The sequence below is a fragment of the Anser cygnoides genome, chromosome 6, assembly GCF_040182565.1.
Source record: "Anser cygnoides isolate HZ-2024a breed goose chromosome 6, Taihu_goose_T2T_genome, whole genome shotgun sequence".
Taxonomy (NCBI): domain Eukaryota; kingdom Metazoa; phylum Chordata; class Aves; order Anseriformes; family Anatidae; genus Anser; species Anser cygnoides.
In genome coordinates this window covers 9,027,608-9,040,580 of record NC_089878.1, presented here as the reverse complement: position 1 = coordinate 9,040,580, position 12,973 = coordinate 9,027,608, and the positions used below count along the sequence as shown (strand labels likewise).

Genomic DNA, 12,973 nt, shown 5'->3' with positions numbered 1-12,973 from the left:
GCGTCACACTGCTTGGTGCCTGCACAGCAGCACAGGGATGCAAGCCACGGTACCAGCACCTAATGCAACAGGTTGCCCAGTCAAGCCTTTGAGGCTATGGGCAGACGTTGGAGCCAAAAGAAAGCAAGACAGACTGTCATGTCCAACTACTCGTACGAGTGGCCTGAGCATTTCATCCTATTAGTGTGCACAAAAAATGCAGCAACTACAGGCAGTGTGATGGAGAAAATCTGTGGCTCCAACACTTCACTCCACAGTGCTCCAGGCCCACCACTTGCCTAGAAGCAAGGCTTGCACCCCAGCATGCCCCAAATCATTAGTTTTGGGGGTTCAGGTGTTGCTTCAAAGGTGTGCAGCAACACGTCACATCTGCAGAGCCACAAGTACCCTGCCCTGGGCAGTGACACATTTTGGGAAAGGACCAGGCAGGAAAGAAGCCAGAACCCGGGGAGAGCTGGATGGCAGAGGTCTGACTGTCAAGGTTTGCCTCCAAGCTCATCCTGGTGCGTGATCGCAGAGAACAGTACTGGGTGGGCACTGGACAGTCGTATCAATAACCCACATCCTAAGACCCCCACGGCAGCACAGTCCCTGCCACTGGCCTGACCCTTCCCTGCCCTCCCGGCCTCTTTCCCCACAGCACAGAGCCCCTGGCCCCAGCCCATCTCCCTTCTCTGCAGCCCACAGAACGCACCGGCTGCTGAAACTGCAAGAGCTGCACCAGGAATCAGCAGGTAATTATAAATTACAGACACTGGAGCAGGCAGAAGACAAGGAGCCTGAGTTCAGCCTGTTCCTAGGTCAGGCTGGAGGCAATCACTTCCCTGCGGCAGGGCAGAGTGGAGCCCTGCTACATGGGCAGTGCAGGTTACCCACTGCTCAGCTCTGCCAGAAGGGCTTGCAGGCGAATCCAGCCGAGTTTTAACCTTGCAGTGGCACCGTGGCACTGAAAAATTCCACACAAGACTGGGCTGAGACCCAGGCAGAAAAGGCAGAGAGGTGCCCAGGACCAGGGCCAGCTGGAGGCACCAGCAAGACAGGGACCCACACACTCCCTAATTCCTCCAATTAAGTAGGGCTTTTGGGGCATTGTTTTACTTTAGCCATTTTCCCCTTCTGGCGGCGCATCAAAGCAGACAGATCCAGCTGTGCCATGAATGGGGATGGAGCAGATTCGGCTGGCCACGCTTCAGGTAGACACAGCTCCCCTTTCCCAGCTACATCACTGCTATGGTGCCGTGCCTGGTTCTTCGAGCCTGTGAAAGGTGCCAGACTGGCAGATACCTTTTTCGGATCCTCAGGACCCACGCTCACACACCCCCTTCATCTACCAGGAACCAACCTGATGAAGGTGAGAGGCAGCTCAGCTCCATGCGAGACAGGCAGATGAAAAGTACATGTACAGCCCTGCAGCAAAGGGATGGGGAGCTTTGTCCCTGCCAGCATGATGCCTCCAGCAACTGCTTCCAGACACAGGAAGTTTGGGGTCCCCAGAATCGTGACCTGCCAGCTGCCACGCTCCCCTCTCGCAGGTCAGATCCAAAACCCCCTCCCCACATCATGCAAATGCCATTAAAGGAAGAAGGGAGGCAGTGGGAGTGGGGAGGGAGGGGGGAACCTTTTGTTAAGACTGCGGAAATTTTCAGTAAAATGAAAACAAATTGCTCTAAGTAAACCATTTGTCACAGTCTGATTACTCTGCTGCCACTCTGGGAACACCAATTTGTCATGCTAGATCAGGATAACAGCAGGCTGACTGTACGAAATGGCATGCTGCCTTCTGGCTTTCTGCTTACAACTGGTGAGGACAGTGGGGATTCTCCTGCAGCGCCTTCCCAGCATCCTGTCCCTCCTGGCAGCACAGGCACACACACCCTGGGCCCTGCAACCGGCATCGCACTGCTGATGACCCCCGAACTCCCAGCAACTGCCTCCATAACCCGGTACTGCATCTCCACCTAACACACTCCCTTTACATATTTATCCCAAAGCACCTACCTAGGGTACAAGGTGTCCACAACAGGGACTAATTCTTGCACTCCTGGTGGGCACAACACTGCCCTGAACTGGATTTTGGCCCCAAGTGCCATGGCAACACATCTAACGTTCATAATTTCCCTTTAATTTTGCTTGTGTCCAGTTTGCTACGACTTCAGGAATGCCACAGATGAGCCAGCAGCACTTGCTACCCATTCCTGATCCCTGCCTCCCTCTCCTTGGAGATACCTCAGAGTTCCACCAGTTTGCATTGGAGCAATAAAAATAAAACAAACACACACAGAGAAAACAAAAAAATGCTGCATGGTTCACAATTAAACCATAGGCAGTGCTACAGCAGGTACTTAAAGAAGGAAGGTTAGTGCAAGGGAGCAAGAAACAGAGATTAGCCAAAATGCATAAAGCATGGGAAAATAGCTGAAAAAATTCCCAGTCTAAGAATTAATTCCCTTAGCTTCAGTGTCCATAGCTAATAAACAATTATCGGAGTCTCCCCTGCTTGTGTCTCTCTGGAATTATGCAGCAGTCTGTAATGCTGCAACAAAACAATTAACTCCAGCCCAAACAAGAATGATCTTTCAGCCAACCAAAGGAAAAAAAAAAAAAACACCTCAAAATGACATTTTGGGTAAAATGCTCCATTCAGTCCAATGCAAAATCCTTCATCTCAATTTCAAATTATTGATCTTTTTTCTAAACCTCTTCTCCTTGTAAATCGGTAGGTCAATATTTAAATAAAGAAATGCTCTTTTTGAAAGGAAAGCAAAACAATGAACAACTTTTGTTTGCAAACCAAATGAATTGGCTAGGCTTTTCCTATGTCTTTAACAGTAATAAATAAAAAGGGGAATATCAGAAAGACCTGAAATTTCAAAAATTTCTCCTTCCCCTTTTGGGGCTTGCCAGGTCCCCACTGAACCAGTAAATGATGTTAGTTCTCTTCCATTGCCCGGAATATTCACTGTCAAGTGCTCTTTCTGCAGCTACTCTGGGCAGTCTCTGGCCAGCAGCAGGAAGGACCACCTGGATGTGCCACCCACCGGCCCACCTCTGATACACAGTCCTGGTCTGATTTCCTCTTTAAAGCCCTAAAAGCTGGGCAAGGAGGTGAAGAGGGATGTTATGAGCACATCACCTCTGCAGAACAGCAGAAGTCAAACCTTCCTTTCAAAGCCACCTGAGTTCTCAGTAAAAGAACCAATGTAAAAACAAAACCAAAACAAACAAAAAAAAAAGAGTATTTTAAGGGTTCAGGAATATTCCATGCTAAGAGAAGGCAGCATGTCTCCAAATTGATTAAAAGCCTCCTCGTTCTCACTCACAGTGCCTGGAGCCCCCAGGACTGGCACTGAGACCGTAACCACAGCAATCTGCTCCGCCACGCAGGTCTCCATGACACTGAGCAATCGGGAAGATGAAGCAGTTAATGGAAAACAAGCTCAGCGCGGAGACTGGTGGCACTGGTTACAGTGCACAATGCCACCACTGGCCATTCAAAGCCCTTTCTTCCTCTGCTTCTAAAAACTGCCATGTACCTTCAATATTAAAACCTTCTGTTTCCACTGGAGGGAAAGGCCTTTAAAAATAACCTTTTGTTGAGAAAAACTGAAATCTGTCACCACAACTGGCAGCCTCTCACACAAAGAAACGCTCCCCATGCCAGGCACAGTGCTGCTTATATAGCTCTGCACCCCACCTTGACGCTCTCTATCTACATAGAAACAGGCTGACTAGCAACAGTGGGAACCACCCAAATCCACTTCCACGTTCTTGGGAAGAAACTAGCACATGGGGTATACGGGGAGAGATGTGCTCAGCTTGCCAAAACGAATGCTTACAGTTACATTATGAGGATAGAGACCTGACCCCATCCAAAAATGGATGTTGTGGTTATTCTGAATGCAACAGGAAGTGGATTCCGCTGTTTTGTGGTACAACTTAACCACTTAACTTCAGTTCCTTATTTCACTATCCCTCCATGATCTCGGTCACAAGAGGCTGCCAGAAACACACAGGCTATGTTCTCTCAAGCTACCCAGCCGGACACTGTAAGGGGTCTCGGGGATAACACTCTGGGGATAATACTGTAAGGCTCCAGCCCTTGCCCAGTTTGCTGTGCTCCACCACGGCGTGTATGTGTGTGACCCTGTGAGTGCGGCAATGGAGCCAGCTCTACACTCCTGCAGATGGAGCGATGACTGAAGCTCCCGAGTAAGTAAGGAGGGTCCTAGGCTGGTTGCTGTCACCTGGCCTAGCGAAGGTGAAGCCATGTTGTGCACCCCTCTGAGACACAGGCAGAGCTGGAGTTTCTTTCCTCCCGTTATTTGGCATGGCTGACCAGAGCAAGGGTACCTCAGACTGCGTATCTCGAGGTACCCAAACTCTCCACTGAGGGCTGCCTTGCAGATGCACGTCCCTCTGTGTAGCTGAGGAGGGCTGGAGGGAGATGGGGCTGCTGGGGCAGCAGTGAGCCACAGCGAGGGCTCACTAAGCAGAGCAGCACATGGCGGCACCAGGCATAGCCCCAGCCCTAGGCTCTGACAGTAAAGCAGCTAACTGCAGACACAGGTACACGAAGCAAACGTCCCCATAGCTGTTCCTGAGATGTTCTGCTAAACCCTGCCAAGGGGTCCAGACAATATCCCAGCCCAACAGGAACATCACAGTGAATAGCATGCACAAGGTGGGAAGTATGAGGCTGAAGAGAGCAGAGATGAGGCAGCATCGCCCAGAGACCCAGTGATATTCTGGGACTTCCACCTCAGGACATTTTTTGACACACACACACATACAAGTGAGGTACAAAGCTAATTAGACATGCAACAGGGCTCTGCTGTAGCAAGACTATAGCTAATAGTCTTGTGTGGGATGTGATTCCTGCTGTAGCATTTTGGATTCAAGGCAGGCAACATGAGCAGAGTACATTTATCTAAGGGTTTCCAGGGGCTGTAAACATCAGCTTTATCTTTAAGAAGGAAGACAGAGAGATTTAAATTTTTAACTTGTCTTAGGAAAAACCTGACAGCAGCTCTACAGTGTACGTCATCCTCTCTGCCAAGCATGTGTTTGGGGTGGGTAGGGGACCAGGCAAAACCCAGCCCATTTTGCTGCTTCAGGAGGACACTGAGACACAATTCAGGATTTAGCCATCTGACATCTCCTGTGTTCTAAAAGCACGACCCAGTCCACTGGGATTTATCCAGAGGCAAACACAACATCCTAAAGAATAGTGCATGAACAACGTCAGCTGCTCTTGCAAGCTGAACTAACTAGTAGCTGTGGCTTCACTTTGTTGCAGGGCAGAAAGATGGTCAGCGCTGCGCAGAACAAAACACTGATACCACAGCAAACACGGACTGGGACTTGTCTCCTCCCCCAGCCTAGTGCAGGGCTATGCCACACCACTCAGGACATATAAAATTGTCATCACCGCCCTTTGATGTTGCCATAAATAAGTTCATTTGCATGTCACCTCACCTTAAGGCATTCCACAGGGGTTTCTCAGCTTGGTGGTTAAACACGGGCAGAACGGGGCCACCCAGTCCCTCAGGCTGCTCATGGGTGCTGAGGATTTCTTTCACAGCTCCTTGAGTGTAAAGCCCGGACAGGCGATGACAAACAAAGTAACCCATCCCTCATGGTTTCACAGCTGAGCAAAGGCACTTTCTCAACACCAGGATTCACAGCCCAGCCCAGAAGCCCCTGGTTCATGCTGTAAGAGCTGTGATTCCCCCCATGCTGACAGCAGGAATGAAGGTGAATTTGAAAAGCTAGGGAACAACCTCTTGTGCCACATTATTTGTTTTATGGAGTGGAGATTTCACTCCTTGCACATTTGAAAGCCATTTAGCTGAAAGGGACAAATCTGTAGCTATAAGTTCCAGATAGATATTGTATCATAGTAGTAATAATGAAGTACTGAATTACTTGTTATGGCAATTGTACAAGTTAAATGCATTGTGTTTCGATGGATGGGCCAACAAACACTGGCACCACTCCTAATGAACCCATGAGAAGTAAGAAAGTAAAGAAAGGTGATCTCTACAGCAGCCAAAGCACTTCACATTTCCAAATGGGTCCACACTGCACATTAGAAACAATTTTCAGGACTCAACAACAAGTAAACCCTTACTGATTTAAGCACCAATATTACTGATTGCAAGGCAGTAATACCTACAAGGGGAATCATAATTTCCTAAAGCTTAATGGCTTTCTTAAGCCATTTTTATAAAGCTTTAAGTTGGCACTTCTCAGTCATAGGGATAAACATGAGCTATTACTGCAGCTGAGACTTTTGTCTTAGAGGAAGGAAGGTAGCTAATTACCAATAGTTGTATAAGTCCTGATAAAACAGCAACGGCTGGTTTCCTCGTTCCACTTCTAGGTCAATTCTAGAAGACCACACATTCAAACCAACACAAGTGAAATGCTGGTGGAGCTGAGGGAGTAAATCACAGCAGTGGGAGATCAAGCTATAAAGGGGATTTCTTTTCCTCCACAGAGACCATTAGCTATATCATGTTAGTCACCAGCCTAAGTCATCAATTCACCTTCATCATATTAGCCACACGCATCTGTCAACAGCTGAGCACAGGCAGCTCTTGCAGTGAACACACTGCAAGGTAATGGAGAGAGAAGTGCTCATAATTCAAAAGGCAAGTTCAGTGTGTGCTTCTCTAGTTGAAAGAGTGTGGAGATTTTCCTCTTTATTGTGGCCCTGCAAATTCCAATTGATCTGAAACCAACTTGCATTTTCTAAATGCTGCTGCTGCGTTTGAACTTCAGTGAAAAATCCATTTGCTAGAAATGAAGGTTGCCAATTAAAATCGGTCCGTTTATGTTGCTTTGGGGAGCCGAGGGGTAGAGAGAGAAAGAAAGAAAAAGCCAAATAATTCATTAAGTGATCTATATTGTGCCACTACAGTTAGCAATTATAATTATCCTAATAAGACTTTCCCACTTATATAAGCCCTTCCATTCAGGGATCTCAAAACACTTTGCAACCATTAATGATGTTAGCTTCATAACATTCCTGACCTCGTTTACAGGGGAGGGAATTGAGGAAAAGAGAAAAAACAGCACCATTTTCTGTAACAGATAGCTTTCATTTTGTTACTGCCTGTGAAGTTTATACCTGAAACTAAATCACACTTAAAAATCAGGGTCAGTTTTGAGTTCTTGTGCTGGTAGTCCTTGACTCACAGTTTGAGTGCAAAAAAAAAAAAAAAGGAAAACGCTAGTGAGAATTGTGTGAGCGGGGGAGGCCTATCTGTGAACCTTCTGCAAAGAGCCTTAGGTCACTCAAATTTGTCACCCAGGCAAATGTGGCAAACTCATACAGAGAGCTCCTGCCTCAGGCCCTTGCACAAAACCATCCCTTTTCCTACCTCAAACAGCACTGACGTGTGGGACGGGCATTCTCAGTGTCCACTCCTCCAAATCCACAGCTCTTGATTTCAGCTACTTCTCTGAAAGGAAAAATGACATTAGAAGTAACATGAAATCCCAGGAAAAGAAAATGAAAAACCAAACTGGAACAAATAATTGAACACATTGCATTGTATGTACCTAGGAGAAGGAAGGACTTGAGTAGCAGCCACCATGGGTTTCTAAAGAACAAATTGTGTCAAAACAATGTAATTTCTTCCTGTGAGAGGGTGATAGGTTTTGTAGATAGAACAGCAGCAGATGTCATATATCCTAACTTTAGACACTGTTTTTTATAGCATTCTCATAGCTGAATTAAGGAAGCTAGGGAGTTTCACACTGCAGAAGAATGCAAAAGTGGTTGGGAAGCAGTACATGGAAAGCTGTTACCAGTGTTTCACTGACAAAACAGCGGGATGGACCTGTGCTCCACGGGGAGCTGCCCTGGGTCTAGGACTATTCAACACTTCCACTAATGATCTGGATGATAAAACAGAGTGTGTGCTTATTAAGTCTGCAGATGATGCCAATCGAGGAAGAGCAACACATCCTTCGGAGAACAGACCTGGAATTGAAAATGATTTAACAAATGAGAGCTCTAGTCCCAAACACCAGAATGCTCTTTAACAGGGATGAGGGTTTGTTTTGCCTGTGAGGTACATGAAGCAATCCTTCTGCTCTCTCCAGCAGGAGGAAAGCACTGGCTGAAGCACCAGACTTGGGCTCTGCATTTCTAGAAAATAGTATGCCATCTGGGAGCGCCGAACAAGGTAAGAGGTCCAGAGAAAAAGGAGAAAAAAAGAGGTCCAGAGAAAAATGTACTTTTTTTCCGTTTTCCTTTCTTTCGGAAGAAAGGACGGTAAGAATTTGAACAGTTTACCCTAAAAGGGGGAAACTGAGGCAGGATGCATTAACAGCCTTCAGGTATGGCAAAAAGCCTGTTTTCTACTCATGTGATGGATGGGATAAGGCCTTTCAGAGCAGGGCTAAGAATGGATAGGAGAGGCTCTGTCACTGGACTAACACAGGAACTACGGACCCAGGAACCATTCCCCTCTGGGCTCCCCATGGAGAGCCCACATTTTGCTCCATGGATGGGAACTGAAAGGAGAACCTGGGGAACAAAGAGCAGGGAAAGGAGTTCGTTGTTTAATGCCAGAGAGCCATAATGTGCCATATTTGCTAACTGCTGTTTTAAAAAACATTAAAATCAGTTGCCAGGCACGTCACAGGAAGCCAGATGTCCATTGAGGGCAGTGGGAACAGTGACACAAAGAAGCCATGAAACTCAAAAATAGCTGCCCAGTCAGTTTGGAAAGCTCCAGAAAGAGCTGCTCTGATCCAGCAGGGACCACTTGTAAGCTGCTGCACTCATTTCTGCTGTGGTGCAGGAGAAACTGAGGCAGGGCATGGCTGCACTTCGAGTACTGTGTTCAGTTTTGGGCCCCTCGCTACAAGAAGGACATGGAGGTGCTCGAGCGAGTCCAGAGAAGGGCAACGAGGCTGGTGAGGGCTCTGGAGAACAAGTCTTACGAGGAGCGGCTGAGGGAGCTGGGGTTGTTTAGCCTCGAGAAGAGGAGGCTCAGGGGCGACCTTATCGCTCTCTACAGTTACCTTAAAGGAGGCTGTAGAGAGGTGGGGGTTGGTCTGTTCTCCCACGTGCCTGGTGACAGGACGAGGGGGAATGGGCTAAAGTTGTGCCAGGGGAGGTTTAGGTTGGATATTAGGAAGAACTTCTTTACTGAAAGGGTTGTTAGGCATTGGAATGGGCTGCCCAGGGAAGTGGTTGAGTCACCATCCCTGAAGGTCTTTAAAAGACGTTTAGATGTAGAGCTTAGTGATATGGTTTAGTGGAGGACTTGTTAGTGTTAGGGCAGAGGTTGGACTAGATGATCTTGGAGGTCTCTTCCAACCTAGACAATTCTGTGATTCTGTAATCTGAGGTCTCTAAACAGTCTACAAAAATGCACTTGTTTCAGCAGCCTAAACTTAAACATTAAGCTTGCTGGGGTTGTCCAAAACTTTTCTTCTACAAAAAGAAATGAATTGTAGACCACTCATGAATGTGTTGGAGAGAAGACTGATCCCATCAATTCTCCTTTGCGTGGCTCTTCACCCAGTAATATTCTTTTTAAAATGAAATTAACTTTCTTGCTCACATCATTGAAATTCCCTTCACAACCAGATAGCCAAATAATGTTAATACTAATTTTAATTCTGAAAAGCATACGAAAAGGGGAAATTTTCTCATTATTAATGGAAGAAAAAAACTATTTAGCATATCTAAATGAGAAGTGTAAGATCTATAACCCGTACAATAGCAATCATGAAAAAGCTACAAGATGGAATTATTCTCTCAGGGCTTTTATCAAGGTGGTTATCGTAAGTTAAATGTGAAATCCACCCAGAAATCACTCAGAGAATTCAGTATTCACACACTTCTCTACTGTAAATAATCCCCCATGCAATACTAAAAGTTCTCTGTTTATGACTCCATAATTTAGGTTGTGTCAGCAATTAGCTCTGGAAGTTATCGCACTCTGCTGCATTCTTTAAGAGTTAGAGGAAGCTGGGTACTGCAGGCAGCCAGACCGCTGCCTCATTTGCCCATTACGCTGGAAAGGAGGCCAGCAAGTGCCTCCCGGACTGACGGACAGCAGGGCAGCAGGACGTGGACCTTTCACATTCCCTCTTATTGCCTCCTCAGCCCCAGCAGGTCCCTACTGACCTCCAACGAAATGAAGGCACGAAGCTTCCCACAGGGAAAACACCGCTGCACACGTTGGGGCAATTAGGATAAGACTTCCCCATGGAAGCTGAAAGGTGGCAAAGTCTGTCCCACAGTAACACCTTTGTCAGAGGGAGGTGGGGAGCATGAGGCATTTTATGGCTTCTAGTTCAGAAGTTCTTGTAATTAGGCATTACAATGTGTTTTTCACTGTGGAGCAGCCAGTTTAATTACTCCTAACGCTCACCGGGGGGAACTACTGATGTGCAGAAAGCAAATGGGCATTCTCTTGCCTCATATCCACGATGGCAGAAGATGCTAAAAATACACGGCGGTATTTATCTGCTGGTCTACAAGTAAGAGGTGCCACACACAAGGTCCAGTGAACTCCAGGGTGCAAAATATCCTCCTGCTCTATGTAGCTCTTGCAACCCTGGCTTGCACTCCCGGTAAATCAGTACCTTTGAGAAGCAGCATGCTGCCCGAGAGAGGACAGGAGCAAATCTTCTTTCTTTCCCTGCCTGTCCCTGCCTCTCACTCATCGCAATTTTCCTTTGTTTCTAGATACTTGGATATGATCTAAATTGGATATGATCTAAAATTTGTCTGACCCCTCCATGCCCAACGCGAAGCTGTACTTCCTAAGAGATGTATTTGCAGATGATATATTTGTGTCCAATTTGGGCCCAAATTTCAATCTAGCTGACCATTTTCGAATTGTCGAAATGGAGAAAAACCACTTTATGCTTTTTCATGTGAAAGACGAGCCTCCCCAAAGATGAGTTTGAGGCACTGAGAGTGAAGCAAGTGGTAAAACTCGGTAAATATGAATATCTGAATTGGAACAGGCTTGAGTACTGCCATCAAAGGTGGTACCATATGCAGGGAACATCCTCTGACGTTTGTTAATTGCATTAGCAGACCACACGAGTGTAGTAGGAGACAGGCACTGATACCCTCGGACTGGTTTGTGGGCAGCTAGCAACACAGAACAGCTGTAAGATTCAGCTTTGCTCTGTGGGTCAGACTGAAGCTGTTCCAATCATTTAATGCCATAAATTTACCAAAGAAATCACAGGACTGAAAAATGGAAGAGAGAATAAGTTGGGCAGATAACACGTCTATTATCTACTTCCAAAAAGTGCAGAAGTCTGACACCAGAAGTCTGCATTAAATAAATATGTTTCCATATTCATTCATACAACTGCTATTTTCATTGTACTAACGAAGTGAATTCATTACTACTGCACAGCGTCTCTGTATGTTCCCATGAACTGATTTTAGGAAATTGTTATTTGTAACTGAATTAGAGATAACAGGCAAATGAAATCCCCAAACAAGCTATGACAATCCTGTCTGGAGTAGACCCTGACATCCTTGTTTAGGGTTTATTTTGGATGACGTGAGTTTAAATTCTGTCTCCAGACATGTTTGTGGTTGTCATTAATTCGACCTGCAGGGCCAGAGGTGGCTGAAGCCAATGGAAACAAGGGTTTGGGTGGAATTCAGCCAGGTAAACACGGGCTGCATAGTCAGCTTTAAAGCTGTGTAGCCTGTTGTCTTGGGAGACATAAACGTTGGTGAGAAAGCCACAACTGAAACCTAAAAGCTTAACCAAATCTTGCTGGTCTCTAACCAACCATCCAGGGGGAACATTTCAGACACCAGCAATTCCTTAACCTAGCACACAAAGACATAAAAAGGTCCAGTGGGCAGGGGATGATGCCACATAAATTCAGGCCTCATTAAGCATTATCTTCCTTTAATAGTGAGGAGTAATTAACCATTGAAAAAATTGGACTAGGGACTTGATACAATAACCTGATGTCTTTAAAACTAGGTGGGGCATCTGCCTGTTAAAAGCTCCATGGTAACTCAGAAAAGGTTATCAGCTTGACACAGGAATGAGCACAGGAAAAAATGCTACGTGCTGCTTTATTCTCCAGGTCACTGTAAAGCCACAGCGCACCGCTGGTACGAGCTGTCATTTCTGATGCTGTATGAGGTCCTTCCATTCTCCTGCAACTGGTCCTCCTCTAGCAACAGATGAAGTGTGCTGAATATTTATTTCAAAGGTCTCAGATTTTCTAAAGAAACACAAGCCATCCCCATTACATATTCGCAGCTGATTTTGCAAACCACAAGGGCAGATCCTCAGCTATAATAAATCGGTGCAGTTCCACTGAAGTAAGTGGAGTTTGATCAGCTGTCATGAGATGAAAAATCTAAGTCCCTTATCTCAGGCACCTATGTAATTCCCAGTTTTCCCACATTATTTACTTAAATCTCCCCTTGATTTCCAGCTAAGACTAATAGCTGTGTACAGACATCTCTCCCTCCCTCAGCATCTTTGGTGCTGTGTCCTGGACTTTCTTTAGCATTTCCTTGATAATTCTGTTTATCCAAATTTTGCCATGTGTACACCTTGTTTTCAGCATGTTTTGTCAGTACTTAAAGGAAATAATAAAGCCTAGTGCTAATCAGCAAATAAATAGACTTAGTGGGGTTATGGCAACAGGATAAACAGGATTAGCACTTCAGGGGGACAGAACGAATACAGATGGGCACTCAACGGGCAGGTTTCGCTATCAAGCCAAGAGTGCCGTGCTAAGTAGGGACAGGGGAGCTCTTAAGGCTTTTGTTTCTAGCCAGAGATCTTTAGGAAAATACAACACTACATTGTGGAAGCTACACGTTTATAAATACTTACACAGCAAGTGAATTCATTAGGAGTGATGATAATATTGCTTTAAGATCTTATTTGCCTTTGCTGAAGGGCTGTAACCATTGGCTAAAGCGTGCATTACAATAATGTGCGCA

The 12,973-nt window shown here is 46.0% G+C and overlaps 1 long non-coding RNA gene across 14 annotated transcripts in view; it reads right to left on the bottom strand.

Moving 5' to 3' along the window:
* Positions 1-12,973, bottom strand: part of LOC106034474 (uncharacterized) — a 135,262-nt gene that overhangs the window by 20,859 nt on the left and 101,430 nt on the right. For all 14 annotated transcript variants that reach the window (XR_010832520.1, XR_010832521.1, XR_010832527.1 and 11 more), the window contains one exon: positions 7,386-7,466. This is a non-coding gene — a long non-coding RNA (uncharacterized lncRNA). The remainder of the gene's footprint in view (positions 1-7,385; positions 7,467-12,973) is intronic.